Source organism: Taudactylus pleione, unplaced genomic scaffold (genome assembly GCF_031769625.1).
Source record: "Taudactylus pleione unplaced genomic scaffold, aTauple2 ptg000317l, whole genome shotgun sequence".
NCBI lineage: Eukaryota > Metazoa > Chordata > Amphibia > Anura > Myobatrachidae > Taudactylus > Taudactylus pleione.
This window is the reverse complement of record NW_028284718.1, coordinates 4,358,538-4,383,625: the sequence shown is the minus strand read 5'-3', so window position 1 is coordinate 4,383,625 and position 25,088 is coordinate 4,358,538. Positions and strand designations below refer to the sequence as shown.

General features: G+C 33.0%; 9 non-coding genes across 9 annotated transcripts; all 9 read left to right on the top strand.

Moving 5' to 3' along the window:
• The first annotated feature begins 1,341 nt into the window (after nucleotides 1-1,341).
• TRNAP-AGG (transfer RNA proline (anticodon AGG)) lies at nucleotides 1,342-1,413 on the top strand. Its single transcript has one exon. It is a non-coding gene; the product is annotated as a tRNA-Pro (tRNA).
• Nucleotides 1,414-3,919: 2,506 nt separating this feature from the next.
• TRNAP-AGG (transfer RNA proline (anticodon AGG)) lies at nucleotides 3,920-3,991 on the top strand. The gene has a single exon. It is a non-coding gene; the product is annotated as a tRNA-Pro (tRNA).
• Nucleotides 3,992-6,497: 2,506 nt separating this feature from the next.
• Nucleotides 6,498-6,569, top strand: TRNAP-AGG (transfer RNA proline (anticodon AGG)). Its single transcript has one exon. It is a non-coding gene; the product is annotated as a tRNA-Pro (tRNA).
• Nucleotides 6,570-9,075: 2,506 nt separating this feature from the next.
• Nucleotides 9,076-9,147, top strand: TRNAP-AGG (transfer RNA proline (anticodon AGG)). Its single transcript has one exon. It is a non-coding gene; the product is annotated as a tRNA-Pro (tRNA).
• A 2,506-nt stretch (nucleotides 9,148-11,653) lies between these two features.
• Nucleotides 11,654-11,725, top strand: TRNAP-AGG (transfer RNA proline (anticodon AGG)). The gene has a single exon. It is a non-coding gene; the product is annotated as a tRNA-Pro (tRNA).
• A 2,506-nt stretch (nucleotides 11,726-14,231) lies between these two features.
• On the top strand, nucleotides 14,232-14,303 carry TRNAP-AGG (transfer RNA proline (anticodon AGG)). Its single transcript has one exon. It is a non-coding gene; the product is annotated as a tRNA-Pro (tRNA).
• A 2,493-nt stretch (nucleotides 14,304-16,796) lies between these two features.
• TRNAP-AGG (transfer RNA proline (anticodon AGG)) lies at nucleotides 16,797-16,868 on the top strand. The gene has a single exon. It is a non-coding gene; the product is annotated as a tRNA-Pro (tRNA).
• A 5,071-nt stretch (nucleotides 16,869-21,939) lies between these two features.
• On the top strand, nucleotides 21,940-22,011 carry TRNAP-AGG (transfer RNA proline (anticodon AGG)). The gene has a single exon. It is a non-coding gene; the product is annotated as a tRNA-Pro (tRNA).
• A 1,217-nt stretch (nucleotides 22,012-23,228) lies between these two features.
• Nucleotides 23,229-23,300, top strand: TRNAP-AGG (transfer RNA proline (anticodon AGG)). Its single transcript has one exon. It is a non-coding gene; the product is annotated as a tRNA-Pro (tRNA).
• Nucleotides 23,301-25,088: the final 1,788 nt, after the last annotated feature.

Below are 25,088 nucleotides of genomic sequence, written 5' to 3'. Positions count from 1 at the left end.
GCTATTTTCTTAAAATCAATTGAAAAATCCAAAGAAAAATTTTCAGGTAGGTGGCCTGTTGGCCTAGGGGTATGATTCTTGCTTAGGGTGCGAGAGCTCCCAGGTTCAAATCCCAGACAAGCCCAAATTTTCAGATTCTTTGAAATGGTTCTATTATCTTATTGTAGTCAATTTCCTGAGTGAATTTCAACTGAATGTTGTTTTTTCAAAACTCTCAAAATAGATTGTATTTACTAATTTCCACAATTGAATTTTGTTTTTTGTCAAACTGTTAAAATTATTTGTAAGTACTTATCTGCACACAGCATGTGACATGTCTTGGGTTTTATCCATCAGAAAAACACTGGTGGGCATCATAAAACTTTGCACAGCAATTTTCAAGCAAGTATACTTAGAAAATTATTGACTATTAGGAAATATTTTATTTATGCTAATATTTCCTCCTTGTACACATTAGTGACTGCTTTAAAATAATATAATTTTCACATAAAATTGGTTAAGATATCAAATAAAACATGCTTACTTGATGATTCTATGATTTTCGTTTTGGGCGCGACAGGTCCCTGGTTCAATTCCCTGACGAGCCCTCTCTTTCTTTTTACGGTGCATCTCATGGTTTATATATATCTGATTTTCTCAATTGGCTAAGTCAATAGCATCAACTGAGTTTTGTTTTTGCCATACTCCCAATAGAATTTGTACATACTTATGAATCTTGCCTTCATCATTTTCCTATTGCCTTTCTTCTATTTATGCATGATTTACACATAGCTTTTTACAAGTCTTGGGTTTTATCGATCAGACAAGTCCAAACTCTGTCGCCATTTTTATATCTTGTCACTGCACTTTCCAAATAAGCACACATAGAAAACTATCAATAGAATCTTACGAAAACATTTTAGTTGTACTACAAATAAGAGCATACTTATTAAAATTTCAACCGTATTGTGGTATATCAGGAAAACTGCAGGTTCCCTTCAGTCTAGATAGCTTTGAATGTTTTAAAAGAATAGTCTCACTTTGAAACACAAAAAGTTCAAAAATTAAATTGCAAGGTTTTCTTTTGCCTTTCTTCTGTGTCTGGAAGCATGATTTGTACATTGCAAATGACAAGTCTTTAGCTTCGTCCATGAGAGAAGCCCAAACTCTGTAGGCACTCACAAATCTTGTCCCTGCACTTTTTCTATATGCATACCTTAGAAAACTATCTACTGGACCATAAGGAAATATTTTATTTATTCTACAAATTAATTTTTACATAAATGTATATGGTGTTTTAAAAACAAAAAGCTATTTTCTAAAAATCAATTGAAAAATCCAAAGAAAAATCTTCAGGTAGGTGGCTCGTTGGTCTAGGGGTATGATTCTTGCTTAGGGTGCGAGAGGTACCGGGTTCAAATCCCGGATGAGCCCAGATTTTCAGATTCTTTGAAATGGTTCTATTATCTTATAGTAGTCAATTTCCTGAGTGAATTTCAACTGAATGTTGTTTTTTCAAAACTCTCAAAATAGATTGTATTTACTAATTTGCACAATTGAATTTTGTTTTTTGTCAAACTGCTAAAATTATTTGTAAGTACTTATCTGCACACAGCATGTGATATGTCTTGGGTTTTATCCATCAGAAAAACTCTGCTGGGCATCATAAAACTTTGCACAGCAATTTTCAAGCAAGTATACTTAGAAAATTATTGACTATTAGGAAATATTTTATTTATGCTAATATTTCCTCCTTGTACACATTAGTGACTGCTTTAAAATAATATAATTTTCACATAAAATTGGTTAAGATATCAAATAAAACATGCTTACTTGATGATTCTATGATTTTCGTTTTGGGCGCGACAGGTCCCTGGTTCAATTCCCTGACGAGCCCTCTCTTTCTTTTTACGGTGCATCTCATGGTTTATATATATCTGATTTTCTCAATTGGCTAAGTCAATAGCATCAACTGAGTTTTGTTTTTGCCATACTCCCAATAGAATTTGTACATACTTATGAATCTTGCCTTCATCATTTTCCTATTGCCTTTCTTCTATTTATGCATGATTTACACATAGCTTTTTACAAGTCTTGGGTTTTATCGATCAGACAAGTCCAAACTCTGTCGCCATTTTTATATCTTGTCACTGCACTTTCCAAATAAGCACACATAGAAAACTATCAATAGAATCTTACGGAAACATTTTAGTTGTACTACAAATAAGAGCATACTTATTAAAATTTCAACCATATTGTGGTATATCAGGAAAACTGCAGGTTCCCTTCTGTCTAGATAGCTTTGAATGTTTTAAAAGAATAGTCTCACTTTGAAACACAAAAAGTTCAAAAATGAAATTGCAAGGTTTTCTTTTGCCTTTCTTCTGTGTCTGGAAGCATGATTTGTACATTGCAAATGACAAGTCTTTAGCTTCGTCCATGAGAGAAGCCCAAACTCTGTAGGCACTCACAAATCTTGTCCCTGCACTTTTCCTATATGCATACCTTAGAAAACTATCTACTGGACCATAAGGAAATATTTTATTTATTCTACAAATTAATTTTTACATAAATGTATATGGTGTTTTAAAAACAAAAAGCTATTTTCTTAAAATCAATTGAAAAATCCAAAGAAAAATTTTCAGGTAGGTGGCCTGTTGGCCTAGGGGTATGATTCTTGCTTAGGGTGCGAGAGCTCCCGGGTTCAAATCCCAGACAAGCCCAAATTTTCAGATTCTTTGAAATGGTTCTATTATCTTATTGTAGTCAATTTCCTGAGTGAATTTCAACTGAATGTTGTTTTTTCAAAACTCTCAAAATAGATTGTATTTACTAATTTCCACAATTGAATTTTGTTTTTTGTCAAACTGTTAAAATTATTTGTAAGTACTTATCTGCACACAGCATGTGACATGTCTTGGGTTTTATCCATCAGAAAAACACTGGTGGGCATCATAAAACTTTGCACAGCAATTTTCAAGCAAGTATACTTAGAAAATTATTGACTATTAGGAAATATTTTATTTATGCTAATATTTCCTCCTTGTACACATTAGTGACTGCTTTAAAATAATATAATTTTCACATAAAATTGGTTAAGATATCAAATAAAACATGCTTACTTGATGATTCTATGATTTTCGTTTTGGGCGCGACAGGTCCCTGGTTCAATTCCCTGACGAGCCCTCTCTTTCTTTTTACGGTGCATCTCATGGTTTATATATATCTGATTTTCTCAATTGGCTAAGTCAATAGCATCAACTGAGTTTTGTTTTTGCCATACTCCCAATAGAATTTGTACATACTTATGAATCTTGCCTTCATCATTTTCCTATTGCCTTTCTTCTATTTATGCATGATTTACACATAGCTTTTTACAAGTCTTGGGTTTTATCGATCAGACAAGTCCAAACTCTGTCGCCATTTTTATATCTTGTCACTGCACTTTCCAAATAAGCACACATAGAAAACTATCAATAGAATCTTACGGAAACATTTTAGTTGTACTACAAATAAGAGCATACTTATTAAAATTTCAACCGTATTGTGGTATATCAGGAAAACTGCAGGTTCCCTTCAGTCTAGATAGCTTTGAATGTTTTAAAAGAATAGTCTCACTTTGAAACACAAAAAGTTCAAAAATTAAATTGCAAGGTTTTCTTTTGCCTTTCTTCTGTGTCTGGAAGCATGATTTGTACATTGCAAATGACAAGTCTTTAGCTTCGTCCATGAGAGAAGCCCAAACTCTGTAGGCACTCACAAATCTTGTCCCTGCACTTTTTCTATATGCATACCTTAGAAAACTATCTACTGGACCATAAGGAAATATTTTATTTATTCTACAAATTAATTTTTACATAAATGTATATGGTGTTTTAAAAACAAAAAGCTATTTTCTAAAAATCAATTGAAAAATCCAAAGAAAAATCTTCAGGTAGGTGGCTCGTTGGTCTAGGGGTATGATTCTCGCTTAGGGTGCGAGAGGTACCGGGTTCAAATCCCGGATGAGCCCAGATTTTCAGATTCTTTGAAATGGTTCTATTATCTTATAGTAGTCAATTTCCTGAGTGAATTTCAACTGAATGTTGTTTTTTCAAAACTCTCAAAATAGATTGTATTTACTAATTTGCACAATTGAATTTTGTTTTTTGTCAAACTGCTAAAATTATTTGTAAGTACTTATCTGCACACAGCATGTGATATGTCTTGGGTTTTATCCATCAGAAAAACTCTGCTGGGCATCATAAAACTTTGCACAGCAATTTTCAAGCAAGTATACTTAGAAAATTATTGACTATTAGGAAATATTTTATTTATGCTAATATTTCCTCCTTGTACACATTAGTGACTGCTTTAAAATAATATAATTTTCACATAAAATTGGTTAAGATATCAAATAAAACATGCTTACTTGATGATTCTATGATTTTCGTTTTGGGCGCGACAGGTCCCTGGTTCAATTCCCTGACGAGCCCTCTCTTTCTTTTTACGGTGCATCTCATGGTTTATATATATCTGATTTTCTCAATTGGCTAAGTCAATAGCATCAACTGAGTTTTGTTTTTGCCATACTCCCAATAGAATTTGTACATACTTATGAATCTTGCCTTCATCATTTTCCTATTGCCTTTCTTCTATTTATGCATGATTTACACATAGCTTTTTACAAGTCTTGGGTTTTATCGATCAGACAAGTCCAAACTCTGTCGCCATTTTTATATCTTGTCACTGCACTTTCCAAATAAGCACACATAGAAAACTATCAATAGAATCTTACGGAAACATTTCAGTTGTACTACAAATAAGAGCATACTTATTAAAATTTCAACCGTATTGTGGTATATCAGGAAAACTGCAGGTTCCCTTCTGTCTAGATAGCTTTGAATGTTTTAAAAGAATAGTCTCACTTTGAAACACAAAAAGTTCAAAAATGAAATTGCAAGGTTTTCTTTTGCCTTTCTTCTGTGTCTGGAAGCATGATTTGTACATTGCAAATGACAAGTCTTTAGCTTCGTCCATGAGAGAAGCCCAAACTCTGTAGGCACTCACAAATCTTGTCCCTGCACTTTTCCTATATGCATACCTTAGAAAACTATCAACTGGACCATAAGGAAATATTTTATTTATTCTACAAATTCATTTTTACATAAATGTATATGGTGTTTTAAAAACAAAAAGCTATTTTCTTAAAATCAATTGAAAAATCCAAAGAAAAATTTTCAGGTAGGTGGCCTGTTGGCCTAGGGGTATGATTCTTGCTTAGGGTGCGAGAGCTCCCGGGTTCAAATCCCAGACAAGCCCAAATTTTCAGATTCTTTGAAATGGTTCTATTATCTTATTGTAGTCAATTTCCTGAGTGAATTTCAACTGAATGTTGTTTTTTCAAAACTCTCAAAATAGATTGTATTTACTAATTTCCACAATTGAATTTTGTTTTTTGTCAAACTGTTAAAATTATTTGTAAGTACTTATCTGCACACAGCATGTGACATGTCTTGGGTTTTATCCATCAGAAAAACACTGGTGGGCATCATAAAACTTTGCACAGCAATTTTCAAGCAAGTATACTTAGAAAATTATTGACTATTAGGAAATATTTTATTTATGCTAATATTTCCTCCTTGTACACATTAGTGACTGCTTTAAAATAATATAATTTTCACATAAAATTGGTTAAGATATCAAATAAAACATGCTTACTTGATGATTCTATGATTTTCATTTTGGGCGCGACAGGTCCCTGGTTCAATTCCCTGACGAGCCCTCTCTTTCTTTTTACGGTGCATCTCATGGTTTATATATATCTGATTTTCTCAATTGGCTAAGTCAATAGCATCAACTGAGTTTTGTTTTTGCCATACTCCCAATAGAATTTGTACATACTTATGAATCTTGCCTTCATCATTTTCCTATTGCCTTTCTTCTATTTATGCATGATTTACACATAGCTTTTTACAAGTCTTGGGTTTTATCGATCAGACAAGTCCAAACTCTGTCGCCATTTTTATATCTTGTCACTGCACTTTCCAAATAAGCACACATAGAAAACTATCAATAGAATCTTACGGAAACATTTCAGTTGTACTACAAATAAGAGCATACTTATTAAAATTTCAACCGTATTGTGGTATATCAGGAAAACTGCAGGTTCCCTTCTGTCTAGATAGCTTTGAATGTTTTAAAAGAATAGTCTCACTTTGAAACACAAAAAGTTCAAAAATGAAATTGCAAGGTTTTCTTTTGCCTTTCTTCTGTGTCTGGAAGCATGATTTGTACATTGCAAATGACAAGTCTTTAGCTTCGTCCATGAGAGAAGCCCAAACTCTGTAGGCACTCACAAATCTTGTCCCTGCACTTTTTCTATATGCATACCTTAGAAAACTATCTACTGGACCATAAGGAAATATTTTATTTATTCTACAAATTAATTTTTACATAAATGTATATGGTGTTTTAAAAACAAAAAGCTATTTTCTAAAAATCAATTGAAAAATCCAAAGAAAAATCTTCAGGTAGGTGGCTCGTTGGTCTAGGGGTATGATTCTCGCTTAGGGTGCGAGAGGTACCGGGTTCAAATCCCGGATGAGCCCAGATTTTCAGATTCTTTGAAATGGTTCTATTATCTTATAGTAGTCAATTTCCTGAGTGAATTTCAACTGAATGTTGTTTTTTCAAAACTCTCAAAATAGATTGTATTTACTAATTTGCACAATTGAATTTTGTTTTTTGTCAAACTGCTAAAATTATTTGTAAGTACTTATCTGCACACAGCATGTGATATGTCTTGGGTTTTATCCATCAGAAAAACTCTGCTGGGCATCATAAAACTTTGCACAGCAATTTTCAAGCAAGTATACTTAGAAAATTATTGACTATTAGGAAATATTTTATTTATGCTAATATTTCCTCCTTGTACACATTAGTGACTGCTTTAAAATAATATAATTTTCACATAAAATTGGTTAAGATATCAAATAAAACATGCTTACTTGATGATTCTATGATTTTCGTTTTGGGCGCGACAGGTCCCTGGTTCAATTCCCTGACGAGCCCTCTCTTTCTTTTTACGGTGCATCTCATGGTTTATATATATCTGATTTTCTCAATTGGCTAAGTCAATAGCATCAACTGAGTTTTGTTTTTGCCATACTCCCAATAGAATTTGTACATACTTATGAATCTTGCCTTCATCATTTTCCTATTGCCTTTCTTCTATTTATGCATGATTTACACATAGCTTTTTACAAGTCTTGGGTTTTATCGATCAGACAAGTCCAAACTCTGTCGCCATTTTTATATCTTGTCACTGCACTTTCCAAATAAGCACACATAGAAAACTATCAATAGAATCTTACGGAAACATTTTAGTTGTACTACAAATAAGAGCATACTTATTAAAATTTCAACCATATTGTGGTATATCAGGAAAACTGCAGGTTCCCTTCTGTCTAGATAGCTTTGAATGTTTTAAAAGAATAGTCTCACTTTGAAACACAAAAAGTTCAAAAATGAAATTGCAAGGTTTTCTTTTGCCTTTCTTCTGTGTCTGGAAGCATGATTTGTACATTGCAAATGACAAGTCTTTAGCTTCGTCCATGAGAGAAGCCCAAACTCTGTAGGCACTCACAAATCTTGTCCCTGCACTTTTCCTATATGCATACCTTAGAAAACTATCTACTGGACCATAAGGAAATATTTTATTTATTCTACAAATTAATTTTTACATAAATGTATATGGTGTTTTAAAAACAAAAAGCTATTTTCTTAAAATCAATTGAAAAATCCAAAGAAAAATTTTCAGGTAGGTGGGCTGTTGGCCTAGGGGTATGATTCTTGCTTGGGGTGCGAGAGCTCCCGGGTTCAAATCCCAGACAAGCCCAAATTTTCAGATTCTTTGAAATGGTTCTATTATCTTATTGTAGTCAATTTCCTGAGTGAATTTCAACTGAATGTTGTTTTTTCAAAACTCTCAAAATAGATTGTATTTACTAATTTCCACAATTGAATTTTGTTTTTTGTCAAACTGTTAAAATTATTTGTAAGTACTTATCTGCACACAGCATGTGACATGTCTTGGGTTTTATCCATCAGAAAAACACTGGTGGGCATCATAAAACTTTGCACAGCAATTTTCAAGCAAGTATACTTAGAAAATTATTGACTATTAGGAAATATTTTATTTATGCTAATATTTCCTCCTTGTACACATTAGTGACTGCTTTAAAATAATATAATTTTCACATAAAATTGGTTAAGATATCAAATAAAACATGCTTACTTGATGATTCTATGATTTTCGTTTTGGGCGCGACAGGTCCCTGGTTCAATTCCCTGACGAGCCCTCTCTTTCTTTTTACGGTGCATCTCATGGTTTATATATATCTGATTTTCTCAATTGGCTAAGTCAATAGCATCAACTGAGTTTTGTTTTTGCCATACTCCCAATAGAATTTGTACATACTTATGAATCTTGCCTTCATCATTTTCCTATTGCCTTTCTTCTATTTATGCATGATTTACACATAGCTTTTTACAAGTCTTGGGTTTTATCGATCAGACAAGTCCAAACTCTGTCGCCATTTTTATATCTTGTCACTGCACTTTCCAAATAAGCACACATAGAAAACTATCGATAGAATCTTACGGAAACATTTTAGTTGTACTACAAATAAGAGCATACTTATTAAAATTTCAACCGTATTGTGGTATATCAGGAAAACTGCAGGTTCCCTTCAGTCTAGATAGCTTTGAATGTTTTAAAAGAATAGTCTCACTTTGAAACACAAAAAGTTCAAAAATGAAATTGCAAGGTTTTCTTTTGCCTTTCTTCTGTGTCTGGAAGCATGATTTGTACATTGCAAATGACAAGTCTTTAGCTTCGTCCATGAGAGAAGCCCAAACTCTGTAGGCACTCACAAATCTTGTCCCTGCACTTTTTCTATATGCATACCTTAGAAAACTATCTACTGGACCATAAGGAAATATTTTATTTATTCTACAAATTAATTTTTACATAAATGTATATGGTGTTTTAAAAACAAAAAGCTATTTTCTAAAAATCAATTGAAAAATCCAAAGAAAAATCTTCAGGTAGGTGGCTCGTTGGTCTAGGGGTATGATTCTCGCTTAGGGTGCGAGAGGTACCGGGTTCAAATCCCGGATGAGCCCAGATTTTCAGATTCTTTGAAATGGTTCTATTATCTTATAGTAGTCAATTTCCTGAGTGAATTTCAACTGAATGTTGTTTTTTCAAAACTCTCAAAATAGATTGTATTTACTAATTTGCACAATTGAATTTTGTTTTTTGTCAAACTGCTAAAATTATTTGTAAGTACTTATCTGCACACAGCATGTGATATGTCTTGGGTTTTATCCATCAGAAAAACTCTGCTGGGCATCATAAAACTTTGCACAGCAATTTTCAAGCAAGTATACTTAGAAAATTATTGACTATTAGGAAATATTTTATTTATGCTAATATTTCCTCCTTGTACACATTAGTGACTGCTTTAAAATAATATAATTTTCACATAAAATTGGTTAAGATATCAAATAAAACATGCTTACTTGATGATTCTATGATTTTCGTTTTGGGCGCGACAGGTCCCTGGTTCAATTCCCTGACGAGCCCTCTCTTTCTTTTTACGGTGCATCTCATGGTTTATATATATCTGATTTTCTCAATTGGCTAAGTCAATAGCATCAACTGAGTTTTGTTTTTGCCATACTCCCAATAGAATTTGTACATACTTATGAATCTTGCCTTCATCATTTTCCTATTGCCTTTCTTCTATTTATGCATGATTTACACATAGCTTTTTACAAGTCTTGGGTTTTATCGATCAGACAAGTCCAAACTCTGTCGCCATTTTTATATCTTGTCACTGCACTTTCCAAATAAGCACACATAGAAAACTATCAATAGAATCTTACGGAAACATTTTAGTTGTACTACAAATAAGAGCATACTTATTAAAATTTCAACCATATTGTGGTATATCAGGAAAACTGCAGGTTCCCTTCTGTCTAGATAGCTTTGAATGTTTTAAAAGAATAGTCTCACTTTGAAACACAAAAAGTTCAAAAATGAAATTGCAAGGTTTTCTTTTGCCTTTCTTCTGTGTCTGGAAGCATGATTTGTACATTGCAAATGACAAGTCTTTAGCTTCATCCATGAGAGAAGCCCAAACTCTGTAGGCACTCACAAATCTTGTCCCTGCACTTTTCCTATATGCATACCTTAGAAAACTATCTACTGGACCATAAGGAAATATTTTATTTATTCTACAAATTAATTTTTACATAAATGTATATGGTGTTTTAAAAACAAAAAGCTATTTTCTTAAAATCAATTGAAAAATCCAAAGAAAAATTTTCAGGTAGGTGGGCTGTTGGCCTAGGGGTATGATTCTTGCTTGGGGTGCGAGAGCTCCCGGGTTCAAATCCCAGACAAGCCCAAATTTTCAGATTCTTTGAAATGGTTCTATTATCTTATTGTAGTCAATTTCCTGAGTGAATTTCAACTGAATGTTGTTTTTTCAAAACTCTCAAAATAGATTGTATTTACTAATTTCCACAATTGAATTTTGTTTTTTGTCAAACTGTTAAAATTATTTGTAAGTACTTATCTGCACACAGCATGTGACATGTCTTGGGTTTTATCCATCAGAAAAACACTGGTGGGCATCATAAAACTTTGCACAGCAATTTTCAAGCAAGTATACTTAGAAAATTATTGACTATTAGGAAATATTTTATTTATGCTAATATTTCCTCCTTGTACACATTAGTGACTGCTTTAAAATAATATAATTTTCACATAAAATTGGTTAAGATATCAAATAAAACATGCTTACTTGATGATTCTATGATTTTCGTTTTGGGCGCGACAGGTCCCTGGTTCAATTCCCTGACGAGCCCTCTCTTTCTTTTTACGGTGCATCTCATGGTTTATATATATCTGATTTTCTCAATTGGCTAAGTCAATAGCATCAACTGAGTTTTGTTTTTGCCATACTCCCAATAGAATTTGTACATACTTATGAATCTTGCCTTCATCATTTTCCTATTGCCTTTCTTCTATTTATGCATGATTTACACATAGCTTTTTACAAGTCTTGGGTTTTATCGATCAGACAAGTCCAAACTCTGTCGCCATTTTTATATCTTGTCACTGCACTTTCCAAATAAGCACACATAGAAAACTATCAATAGAATCTTACGGAAACATTTTAGTTGTACTACAAATAAGAGCATACTTATTAAAATTTCAACCGTATTGTGGTATATCAGGAAAACTGCAGGTTCCCTTCAGTCTAGATAGCTTTGAATGTTTTAAAAGAATAGTCTCACTTTGAAACACAAAAAGTTCAAAAATTAAATTGCAAGGTTTTCTTTTGCCTTTCTTCTGTGTCTGGAAGCATGATTTGTACATTGCAAATGACAAGTCTTTAGCTTCGTCCATGAGAGAAGCCCAAACTCTGTAGGCACTCACAAATCTTGTCCCTGCACTTTTTCTATATGCATACCTTAGAAAACTATCTACTGGACCATAAGGAAATATTTTATTTATTCTACAAATTAATTTTTACATAAATGTATATGGTGTTTTAAAAACAAAAAGCTATTTTCTAAAAATCAATTGAAAAATCCAAAGAAAAATCTTCAGGTAGGTGGCTCGTTGGTCTAGGGGTATGATTCTCGCTTAGGGTGCGAGAGGTACCGGGTTCAAATCCCGGATGAGCCCAGATTTTCAGATTCTTTGAAATGGTTCTATTATCTTATAGTAGTCAATTTCCTGAGTGAATTTCAACTGAATGTTGTTTTTTCAAAACTCTCAAAATAGATTGTATTTACTAATTTGCACAATTGAATTTTGTTTTTTGTCAAACTGCTAAAATTATTTGTAAGTACTTATCTGCACACAGCATGTGATATGTCTTGGGTTTTATCCATCAGAAAAACTCTGCTGGGCATCATAAAACTTTGCACAGCAATTTTCAAGCAAGTATACTTAGAAAATTATTGACTATTAGGAAATATTTTATTTATGCTAATATTTCCTCCTTGTACACATTAGTGACTGCTTTAAAATAATATAATTTTCACATAAAATTGGTTAAGATATCAAATAAAACATGCTTACTTGATGATTCTATGATTTTCGTTTTGGGCGCGACAGGTCCCTGGTTCAATTCCCTGACGAGCCCTCTCTTTCTTTTTACGGTGCATCTCATGGTTTATATATATCTGATTTTCTCAATTGGCTAAGTCAATAGCATCAACTGAGTTTTGTTTTTGCCATACTCCCAATAGAATTTGTACATACTTATGAATCTTGCCTTCATCATTTTCCTATTGCCTTTCTTCTATTTATGCATGATTTACACATAGCTTTTTACAAGTCTTGGGTTTTATCGATCAGACAAGTCCAAACTCTGTCGCCATTTTTATATCTTGTCACTGCACTTTCCAAATAAGCACACATAGAAAACTATCAATAGAATCTTACGGAAACATTTCAGTTGTACTACAAATAAGAGCATACTTATTAAAATTTCAACCGTATTGTGGTATATCAGGAAAACTGCAGGTTCCCTTCTGTCTAGATAGCTTTGAATGTTTTAAAAGAATAGTCTCACTTTGAAACACAAAAAGTTCAAAAATGAAATTGCAAGGTTTTCTTTTGCCTTTCTTCTGTGTCTGGAAGCATGATTTGTACATTGCAAATGACAAGTCTTTAGCTTCGTCCATGAGAGAAGCCCAAACTCTGTAGGCACTCACAAATCTTGTCCCTGCACTTTTCCTATATGCATACCTTAGAAAACTATCAACTGGACCATAAGGAAATATTTTATTTATTCTACAAATTCATTTTTACATAAATGTATATGGTGTTTTAAAAACAAAAAGCTATTTTCTAAAAATCAATTGAAAAATCCAAAGAAAAATCTTCAGGTAGGTGGCTTGTTGGCCTAGGGGTATGATTCTCGCTTAGGGTGCGAGAGGTCCCGGGTTCAAATCCCAGACGAGCCCAGATTTTCAGATTCTTTGAAATGGTTCTATTATCTTATTGTAGTCAATTTCCTGAGTGAATTTCAACTGAATGTTGTTTTTTCAAAACTCTCAAAATAGATTGTATTTACTAATTTGCACAATTGAATTTTGTTTTTTGTCAAACTGCTATAATTATTTGTAAGTACTTATCTGCACACAGCATGTGACATGTCTTGGGTTTTATCCATCAGAAAAACACTGCTGGGCATCATAAAACTTTGCACAGCAATTTTCAAGCAAGTATACTTAGAAAATTATTGACTATTAGGAAATATTTTATTTATGCTAATATTTCCTCCTTGTACACATTAGTGACTGCTTTAAAATAATATAATTTTTACATAAAATTGGTTAAGATATCAAATAAAACATGCTTACTTGATGATTCTATGATTTTCGTTTTGGGCGCGACAGGTCCCTGGTTCAATTCCCTGACGAGCCCTCTCTTTCTTTTTACGGTGCATCTCATGGTTTATATATATCTGATTTTCTCAATTGGCTAAGTCAATAGCATCAACTGAGTTTTGTTTTTGCCATACTCCCAATAGAATTTGTACATACTTATGAATCTTGCCTTCATCATTTTCCTATTGCCTTTCTTCTATTTATGCATGATTTACACATAGCTTTTTACAAGTCTTGGGTTTTATCGATCAGACAAGTCCAAACTCTGTCGCCATTTTTATATCTTGTCACTGCACTTTCCAAATAAGCACACATAGAAAACTATCAATAGAATCTTACGGAAACATTTCAGTTGTACTACAAATAAGAGCATACTTATTAAAATTTCAACCGTATTGTGGTATATCAGGAAAACTGCAGGTTCCCTTCTGTCTAGATAGCTTTGAATGTTTTAAAAGAATAGTCTCACTTTGAAACACAAAAAGTTCAAAAATGAAATTGCAAGGTTTTCTTTTGCCTTTCTTCTGTGTCTGGAAGCATGATTTGTACATTGCAAATGACAAGTCTTTAGCTTCGTCCATGAGAGAAGCCCAAACTCTGTAGGCACTCACAAATCTTGTCCCTGCACTTTTCCTATATGCATACCTTAGAAAACTATCAACTGGACCATAAGGAAATATTTTATTTATTCTACAAATTCATTTTTACATAAATGTATATGGTGTTTTAAAAACAAAAAGCTATTTTCTAAAAATCAATTGAAAAATCCAAAGAAAAATCTTCAGGTAGGTGGTTCGTTGGCCTAGGGGTATGATTCTCGCTTAGGGTGCGAGAGGTCCCGGGTTCAAATCCCGGACGAGCCCAGATTTTCAGATTCTTTGAAATGGTTCTATTATCTTATTGTAGTCAATTTCCTGAGTGAATTTCAACTGAATGTTGTTTTTTCAAAACTCTCAAAATAGATTGTATTTACTAATTTGCACAATTGAATTTTGTTTTTTGTCAAACTGCTATAATTATTTGTAAGTACTTATCTGCACACAGCATGTGACATGTCTTGGGTTTTATCCATCAGAAAAACACTGGTGGGCATCATAAAACTTTGCACAGCAATTTTCAAGCAAGTATACTTAGAAAATTATTGACTATTAGGAAATATTTTATTTATGCTAATATTTCCTCCTTGTACACATTAGTGACTGCTTTAAAATAATATAATTTTTACATAAAATTGGTTAAGATATCAAATAAAACATGCTTACTTGATGATTCTATGATTTTCGTTTTGGGCGCGACAGGTCCCTGGTTCAATTCCCTGACGAGCCCTCTCTTTCTTTTTACGGTGCATCTCATGGTTTATATATATCTGATTTTCTCTATTGGCTAAGTCAATAGCATCAACTGAGTTTTGTTTTTGCCATACTCCCAATAGAATTTGTACATACTTATGAATCTTGCCTTCATCATTTTCCTATTGCCTTTCTTCTATTTATGCATGATTTACAGATAGCTTTTTACAAGTCTTGGGTTTTATCAATCAGACAAGTCCAAACTCTGTCGCCATTTTTATATCTTGTCACTGCACTTTCCAAATAAGCACACATAGAAAACTATCAATAGAATCTTACGGAAACATTTTAGTTGTACTACAAATAAGAGCATACTTATTAAAATTTCAACCGTATTGTGGTATATCAGGAAAACTGCAGGTTCCCTTCTGTCTAGATAGCTTTGAATGTTTTAAAAGAATAGTCTCACTTTGAAACACAAAAAGTTCAAAAATGAAATTGCAAGGTTTTCTTTTGCCTTTCTTCTGTGTCTGGAAGCATGATTTGTACATTGCAAATGACAAGTCTTTAGCTTCGTCCATGAGAGAAGCCCAAACTCTGTAGGCACTCACAAATCTTGTCCCTGCACTTTTCCTATATGCATACCTTAGAAAACTATCAACTGGACCATAAGGAAATATTTTATTTATTCTACAAATTCATTTTTACATAAATGTATATGGTGTTTTAAAAACAAAAAGCTATTTTCTAAAAATCAATTGAAAAATCCAAAGAAAAATCGTCAGGTAGGTGGCTTGTTGGTCTAGGGGTATGATTCTTGCTTAGGGTGCGAGAGGTCGCGGGTTCAAATCCCGGACGAGCCCAGATTTTCAGATTCTTTGAAATGGTTCTAGTCAATTTCCTGAGTGAATTTCAACTGAATGTTGTTTTTTCAAAACTCTCAAAATAGATTGTATTTACTAATTTGCACAATTGAATTTTGTTTTTTGTCAAACTGCTATAATTATTTGTAAGTAATTATCTGCACACAGCATGTGACATGTCTTGGGTTTTATCCATCAGAAAAACACTGGTGTGCATCATAAAACTTTGCACAGCAATTTTCAAGCAAGTATACTTAGAAAATTATTGACTATTAGGAAATATTTTATTTATGCTAATATTTCCTCCTTGTACACATTAGTGACTGCTTTAAAATAATATAATTTTCACATAAAATTGGTTAAGATATCAAATAAAACATGCTTACTTGATGATTCTATGATTTTCGTTTTGGGCGCGACAGGTCCCTGGTTCAATTCCCTGACGAGCCCTCTCTTTCTTTTTACGGTGCATCTCATGGTTTATATATATCTGATTTTCTCAATTGGCTAAGTCAATAGCATCAACTGAGTTTTGTTTTTGCCATACTCCCAATAGAATTTGTACATACTTATGAATCTTGCCTTCATCATTTTCCTATTGCCTTTCTTCTATTTATGCATGATTTACACATAGCTTTTTACAAGTCTTGGGTTTTATCGATCAGACAAGTCCAAACTCTGTCGCCATTTTTATATCTTGTCACTGCACTTTCCAAATAAGCACACATAGAAAACTATCAATAGAATCTTACGAAAACATTTTAGTTGTACTACAAATAAGAGCATACTTATTAAAATTTCAACCGTATTGTGGTATATCAGGAAAACTGCAGGTTCCCTTCAGTCTAGATAGCTTTGAATGTTTTAAAAGAATAGTCTCACTTTGAAACACAAAAAGTTCAAAAATTAAATTGCAAGGTTTTCTTTTGCCTTTCTTCTGTGTCTGGAAGCATGATTTGTACATTGCAAATGACAAGTCTTTAGCTTCGTCCATGAGAGAAGCCCAAACTCTGTAGGCACTCACAAATCTTGTCCCTGCACTTTTTCTATATGCATACCTTAGAAAACTATCTACTGGACCATAAGGAAATATTTTATTTATTCTACAAATTAATTTTTACATAAATGTATATGGTGTTTTAAAAACAAAAAGCTATTTTCTAAAAATCAATTGAAAAATCCAAAGAAAAATCTTCAGGTAGGTGGCTCGTTGGTCTAGGGGTATGATTCTCGCTTAGGGTGCGAGAGGTACCGGGTTCAAATCCCGGATGAGCCCAGATTTTCAGATTCTTTGAAATGGTTCTATTATCTTATAGTAGTCAATTTCCTGAGTGAATTTCAACTGAATGTTGTTTTTTCAAAACTCTCAAAATAGATTGTATTTACTAATTTGCACAATTGAATTTTGTTTTTTGTCAAACTGCTAAAATTATTTGTAAGTACTTATCTGCACACAGCATGTGATATGTCTTGGGTTTTATCCATCAGAAAAACTCTGCTGGGCATCATAAAACTTTGCACAGCAATTTTCAAGCAAGTATACTTAGAAAATTATTGACTATTAGGAAATATTTTATTTATGCTAATATTTCCTCCTTGTACACATTAGTGACTGCTTTAAAATAATATAATTTTCACATAAAATTGGTTAAGATATCAAATAAAACATGCTTACTTGATGATTCTATGATTTTCGTTTTGGGCGCGACAGGTCCCTGGTTCAATTCCCTGACGAGCCCTCTCTTTCTTTTTACGGTGCATCTCATGGTTTATATATATCTGATTTTCTCAATTGGCTAAGTCAATAGCATCAACTGAGTTTTGTTTTTGCCATACTCCCAATAGAATTTGTACATACTTATGAATCTTGCCTTCATCATTTTCCTATTGCCTTTCTTCTATTTATGCATGATTTACACATAGCTTTTTACAAGTCTTGGGTTTTATCGATCAGACAAGTCCAAACTCTGTCGCCATTTTTATATCTTGTCACTGCACTTTCCAAATAAGCACACATAGAAAACTATCAATAGAATCTTACGGAAACATTTTAGTTGTACTACAAATAAGAGCATACTTATTAAAATTTCAACCGTATTGTGGTATATCAGGAAAACTGCAGGTTCCCTTCTGTCTAGATAGCTTTGAATGTTTTAAAAGAATAGTCTCACTTTGAAACACAAAAAGTTCAAAAATGAAATTGCAAGGTTTTCTTTTGCCTTTCTTCTGTGTCTGGAAGCATGATTTGTACATTGCAAATGACAAGTCTTTAGCTTCGTCCATGAGAGAAGCCCAAACTCTGTAGGCACTCACAAATCTTGTCCCTGCACTTTTCCTATATGCATACCTTAGAAAACTATCTACTGGACCATAAGGAAATATTTTATTTATTCTACAAATTAATTTTTACATAAATGTATATGGTGTTTTAAAAACAAAAAGCTATTTTCTTAAAATCAATTGAAAAATCCAAAGAAAAATTTTCAGGTAGGTGGCCTGTTGGCCTAGGGGTATGATTCTTGCTTAGGGTGCGAGAGCTCCCGGGTTCAAATCCCAGACAAGCCCAAATTTTCAGATTCTTTGAAATGGTTCTATTATCTTATTGTAGTCAATTTCCTGAGTGAATTTCAACTGAATGTTGTTTTTTCAAAACTCTCAAAATAGATTGTATTTACTAATTTCCACAATTGAATTTTGTTTTTTGTCAAACTGTTAAAATTATTTGTAAGTACTTATCTGCACACAGCATGTGACATGTCTTGGGTTTTATCCATCAGAAAAACACTGGTGGGCATCATAAAACTTTGCACAGCAATTTTCAAGCAAGTATACTTAGAAAATTATTGACTATTAGGAAATATTTTATTTATGCTAATATTTCCTCCTTGTACACATTAGTGACTGCTTTAAAATAATATAATTTTCACATAAAATTGGTTAAGATATCAAATAAAACATGCTTACTTGATGATTCTATGATTTTCATTTTGGGCGCGACAGGTCCCTGGTTCAATTCCCTGACGAGCCCTCTCTTTCTTTTTACGGTGCGTCTCATGGTTTATATATATCTGATTTTCTCAATTGGCTAAGTCAATAGCATCAACTGAGTTTTGTTTTTGCCATACTCCCAATAGAATTTGTACATACTTATGAATCTTGCCTTCATCATTTTCCTATTGCCTTTCTTCTATTTATGCATGATTTACACATAGCTTTTTACAAGTCTTGGGTTTTATCGATCAGACAAGTCCAAACTCTGTCGCCATTTTTATATCTTGTCACTGCACTTTCCAAATAAGCACACATAGAAAACTATCAATAGAATCTTACGGAAACATTTCAGTTGTACTACAAATAAGAGCATACTTATTAAAATTTCAACCGTATTGTGGTATATCAGGAAAACTGCAGGTTCCCTTCTGTCTAGATAGCTTTGAATGTTTTAAAAGAATAGTCTCACTTTGAAACACAAAAAGTTCAAAAATGAAATTGCAAGGTTTTCTTTTGCCTTTCTTCTGTGTCTGGAAGCATGATTTGTACATTGCAAATGACAAGTCTTTAGCTTCGTCCATGAGAGAAGCCCAAACTCTGTAGGCACTCACAAATCTTGTCCCTGCACTTTTCCTATATGCATACCTTAGAAAACTATCAACTGGACCATAAGGAAATATTTTATTTATTCTACAAATTCATTTTTACATAAATGTATATGGTGTTTTAAAAACAAAAAGCTATTTTCTAAAAATCAATTGAAAAATCCAAAGAAAAATCTTCAGGTAGGTGGCTCGTTGGCCTAGGGGTATGATTCTCGCTTAGGGTGCGAGAGGTCCCGGGTTCAAATCCCAGATGAGCCCAGATTTTCAGATTCTTTGAAATGGTTCTATTATCTTATTGTAGTCAATTTCCTGAGTGAATTTCAACTGAATGTTGTTTTTTCAAAACTCTCAAAATAGATTGTATTTACTAATTTGCACAATTGAATTTTGTTTTTTGTCAAACTGCTATAATTATTTGTAAGTACTTATCTGCACACAGCATGTGACATATCTTGGGTTTTATCCATCAGAAAAACACTGCTGGGCATCATAAAACTTTGCACAGCAATTTTCAAGCAAGTATACTTAGAAAATTATTGACTATTAGGAAATATTTTATTTATGCTAATATTTCCTCCTTGTACACATTAGTGACTGCTTTAAAATAATATAATTTTTACATAAAATTGGTTAAGATATCAAATAAAACATGCTTACTTGATGATTCTATGATTTTCGTTTTGGGCGCGACAGGTCCCTGGTTCAATTCCCTGACGAGCCCTCTCTTTCTTTTTACGGTGCATCTCATGGTTTATATATATCTGATTTTCTCAATTGGCTAAGTCAATAGCATCAACTGAGTTTTGTTTTTGCCATACTCCCAATAGAATTTGTACATACTTATGAATCTTGCCTTCATCATTTTCCTATTGCCTTTCTTCTATTTATGCATGATTTACACATAGCTTTTTACAAGTCTTGGGTTTTATCGATCAGACAAGTCCAAACTCTGTCGCCATTTTTATATCTTGTCACTGCACTTTCCAAATAAGCACACATAGAAAACTATCAATAGAATCTTACGGAAACATTTCAGTTGTACTACAAATAAGAGCATACTTATTAAAATTTCAACCGTATTGTGGTATATCAGGAAAACTGCAGGTTCCCTTCAGTCTAGATAGCTTTGAATGTTTTAAAAGAATAGTCTCACTTTGAAACACAAAAAGTTCAAAAATGAAATTGCAAGGTTTTCTTTTGCCTTTCTTCTGTGTCTGGAAGCATGATTTGTACATTGCAAATGACAAGTCTTTAGCTTCGTCCATGAGAGAAGCCCAAACTCTGTAGGCACTCACAAATCTTGTCCCTGCACTTTTCCTATATGCATACCTTAGAAAACTATCAACTGGACCATAAGGAAATATTTTATTTATTCTACAAATTCATTTTTACATAAATGTATATGGTGTTTTAAAAACAAAAAGCTATTTTCTAAAAATCAATTGAAAAATCCAAAGAAAAATCGTCAGGTAGGTGGCTTATTGGTCTAGGGGTATGATTCTTGCTTAGGGTGCGAGAGGTCGCGGGTTCAAATCCCGGACGAGCCCAGATTTTCAGATTCTTTGAAATGGTTCTAGTCAATTTCCTGAGTGAATTTCAACTGAATGTTGTTTTTTCAAAACTCTCAAAATAGATTGTATTTACTAATTTGCACAATTGAATTTTGTTTTTTGTCAAACTGCTATAATTATTTGTAAGTAATTATCTGCACACAGCATGTGACATGTCTTGGGTTTTATCCATCAGAAAAACACTGGTGTGCATCATAAAACTTTGCACAGCAATTTTCAAGCAAGTATACTTAGAAAATTATTGACTATTAGGAAATATTTTATTTATGCTAATATTTCCTCCTTGTACACATTAGTGACTGCTTTAAAATAATATAATTTTCACATAAAATTGGTTAAGATATCAAATAAAACATGCTTACTTGATGATTCTATGATTTTCGTTTTGGGCGCGACAGGTCCCTGGTTCAATTCCCTGACGAGCCCTCTCTTTCTTTTTACGGTGCATCTCATGGTTTATATATATCTGATTTTCTCAATTGGCTAAGTCAATAGCATCAACTGAGTTTTGTTTTTGCCATACTCCCAATAGAATTTGTACATACTTATGAATCTTGCCTTCATCATTTTCCTATTGCCTTTCTTCTATTTATGCATGATTTACACATAGCTTTTTACAAGTCTTGGGTTTTATCGATCAGACAAGTCCAAACTCTGTCGCCATTTTTATATCTTGTCACTGCACTTTCCAAATAAGCACACATAGAAAACTATCAATAGAATCTTACGAAAACATTTTAGTTGTACTACAAATAAGAGCATACTTATTAAAATTTCAACCGTATTGTGGTATATCAGGAAAACTGCAGGTTCCCTTCAGTCTAGATAGCTTTGAATGTTTTAAAAGAATAGTCTCACTTTGAAACACAAAAAGTTCAAAAATTAAATTGCAAGGTTTTCTTTTGCCTTTCTTCTGTGTCTGGAAGCATGATTTGTACATTGCAAATGACAAGTCTTTAGCTTCGTCCATGAGAGAAGCCCAAACTCTGTAGGCACTCACAAATCTTGTCCCTGCACTTTTTCTATATGCATACCTTAGAAAACTATCTACTGGACCATAAGGAAATATTTTATTTATTCTACAAATTAATTTTTACATAACTGTATATGGTGTTTTAAAAACAAAAAGCTATTTTCTAAAAATCAATTGAAAAATCCAAAGAAAAATCTTCAGGTAGGTGGCTCGTTGGTCTAGGGGTATGATTCTCGCTTAGGGTGCGAGAGGTCCCGGGTTCAAATCCCGGACAAGCCCAGATTTTCAGATTCTTTGAAATGGTTCTATTATCTTATAGTAGTCAATTTCCTGAGTGAATTTCAACTGAATGTTGTATTTTCAAAACTCTCAAAATAGATTGTATTTACTAATTTGCACAATTGAATTTTGTTTTTTGTCAAACTGCTAAAATTATTTGAAAGTACTTATCTGCACACAGCATGTGATATGTCTTGGGTTTTATCCATCAGAAAAACTCTGCTGGGCATCATAAAACTTTGCACAGCAATTTTCAAGCAAGTATACTTAGAAAATTATTGACTATTAGGAAATATTTTATTTATGCTAATATTTCCTCCTTGTACACATTAGTGACTGCTTTAAAATAATATAATTTTCACATAAAATTGGTTAAGATATCAAATAAAACATGCTTACTTGATGATTCTATGATTTTCGTTTTGGGCGCGACAGGTCCCTGGTTCAATTCCCTGACGAGCCCTCTCTTTCTTTTTACGGTGCATCTCATGGTTTATATATATCTGATTTTCTCAATTGGCTAAGTCAATAGCATCAACTGAGTTTTGTTTTTGCCATACTCCCAATAGAATTTGTACATACTTATGAATCTTGCCTTCATCATTTTCCTATTGCCTTTCTTCTATTTATGCATGATTTACACATAGCTTTTTACAAGTCTTGGGTTTTATCGATCAGACAAGTCCAAACTCTGTCGCCATTTTTATATCTTGTCACTGCACTTTCCAAATAAGCACACATAGAAAACTATCAATAGAATCTTACGGAAACATTTTAGTTGTACTACAAATAAGAACATACTTATTAAAATTTCAACCGTATTGTGGTATATCAGGAAAACTGCAGGTTCCCTTCTGTCTAGATAGCTTTGAATGTTTTAAAAGAATAGTCTCACTTTGAAACACAAAAAGTTCAAAAATGAAATTGCAAGGTTTTCTTTTGCCTTTCTTCTGTGTCTGGAAGCATGATTTGTACATTGCAAATGACAAGTCTTTAGCTTCGTCCATGAGAGAAGCCCAAACTCTGTAGGCACTCACAAATCTTGTCCCTGCACTTTTCCTATATGCATACCTTAGAAAACTATCTACTGGACCATAAGGAAATATTTTATTTATTCTACAAATTCATTTTTACATAAATGTATATGGTGTTTTAAAAACAAAAAGCTATTTTCTAAAAATCAATTGAAAAATCCAAAGAAAAATTTTCAGGTAGGTGGCTCGTTGGCCTAGGGGTATGATTCTCGCTTAGGGTGCGAGAGGTCCCGGGTTCAAATCCCGGACGAGCCCAGATTTTCAGATTCTTTGAAATGGTTCTCTTATCTTATAGTAGTCAATTTCCTGAGTGAATTTCAACTGAATGTTTTTTCAAAACTCTCAAAATAGATTGTATTTACTAATTTGCACAATTGAATTTTGTTTTTTGTCAAACTGCTATAATTATTTGTAAGTACTTATCTGCACACAGCATGTGACATGTCTTGGGTTTTATCCATCAGAAAAACACTGCTGGGCATCATAAAACTTTGCACAGCAATTTTCAAGCAAGTATACTTAGAAAATGATTGACTATTAGGAAATATTTTATTTATGCTAATATTTCCTCCTTGTACACATTAGTGACTGCTTTAAAATAATATAATTTTTACATAAAATTGGTTAAGATATCAAATAAAACATGCTTACTTGATGATTCTATGATTTTCGTTTTGGGCGCGACAGGTCCCTGGTTCAATTCCCTGACGAGCCCTCTCTTTCTTTTTACGGTGCATCTCATGGTTTATATATATCTGATTTTCTCAATTGGCTAAGTCAATAGCATCAACTGAGTTTTGTTTTTGCCATACTCCCAATAGAATTTGTACATACTTATGAATCTTGCCTTCATCATTTTCCTATTGCCTTTCTTCTATTTATGCATGATTTACACATAGCTTTTTACAAGTCTTGGGTTTTATCAATCAGACAAGTCCAAACTCTGTCGCCATTTTTATATCTTGTCACTGCACTTTCCAAATAAGCACACATAGAAAACTATCAATAGAATCTTACGGAAACATTTTAGTTGTACTACAAATAAGAGCATACTTATTAAAATTTCAACCGTATTGTGGTATATCAGGAAAACTGCAGGTTCCCTTCTGTCTAGATAGCTTTGAATGTTTTAAAAGAATAGTCTCACTTTGAAACACAAAAAGTTCAAAAATGAAATTGCAAGGTTTTCTTTTGCCTTTCTTCTGTGTCTGGAAGCATGATTTGTACATTGCAAATGACAAGTCTTTAGCTTCGTCCATGAGAGAAGCCCAAACTCTGTAGGCACTCACAAATCTTGTCCCTGCACTTTTCCTATATGCATACCTTAGAAAACTATCTACTGGACCATAAGGAAATATTTTATTTATTCTACAAATTCATTTTTACATAAATGTTTATGGTGTTTTAAAAACAAAAAGCTATTTTCTAAAAATCAATTGAAAAATCCAAAGAAAAATCTTCAGGTAGGTGGCTCGTTGGCCTAGGGGTATGATTCTCGCTTAGGTTTCGAGAGGTCCCGGGTTCAAATCCCGGACGAGCCCAAATTTTCAGATTCTTTGAAATGGTTCTATTATCTTATTGTAGTCAATTTCCTGAGTGAATTTCAACTGAATGTTGTTTTTTCAAAACTCTCAAAATAGATTGTATTTACTAATTTCCACAATTGAATTTTGTTTTTTGTCAAACTGCTATAATTATTTGTAAGTACTTATCTGCACACAGCATGTGACATGTCTTGGGTTTTATCCATCAGAAAAACACTGCTGGGCATCATAAAACTTTGCACAGCAATTTTCAAGCAAGTATACTTAGAAAATTATTGACTATTAGGAAATATTTTATTTATGCTAATATTTCCTCCTTGTACACATTAGTGACTGCTTTAAAATAATATAATTTTTACATAAAATTGGTTAAGATATCAAATAAAACATGCTTACTTGATGATTCTATGATTTTCGTTTTGGGCGCGACAGGTCCCTGGTTCAATTCCCTGACGAGCCCTCTCTTTCTTTTTACGGTGCATCTCATGGTTTATATATA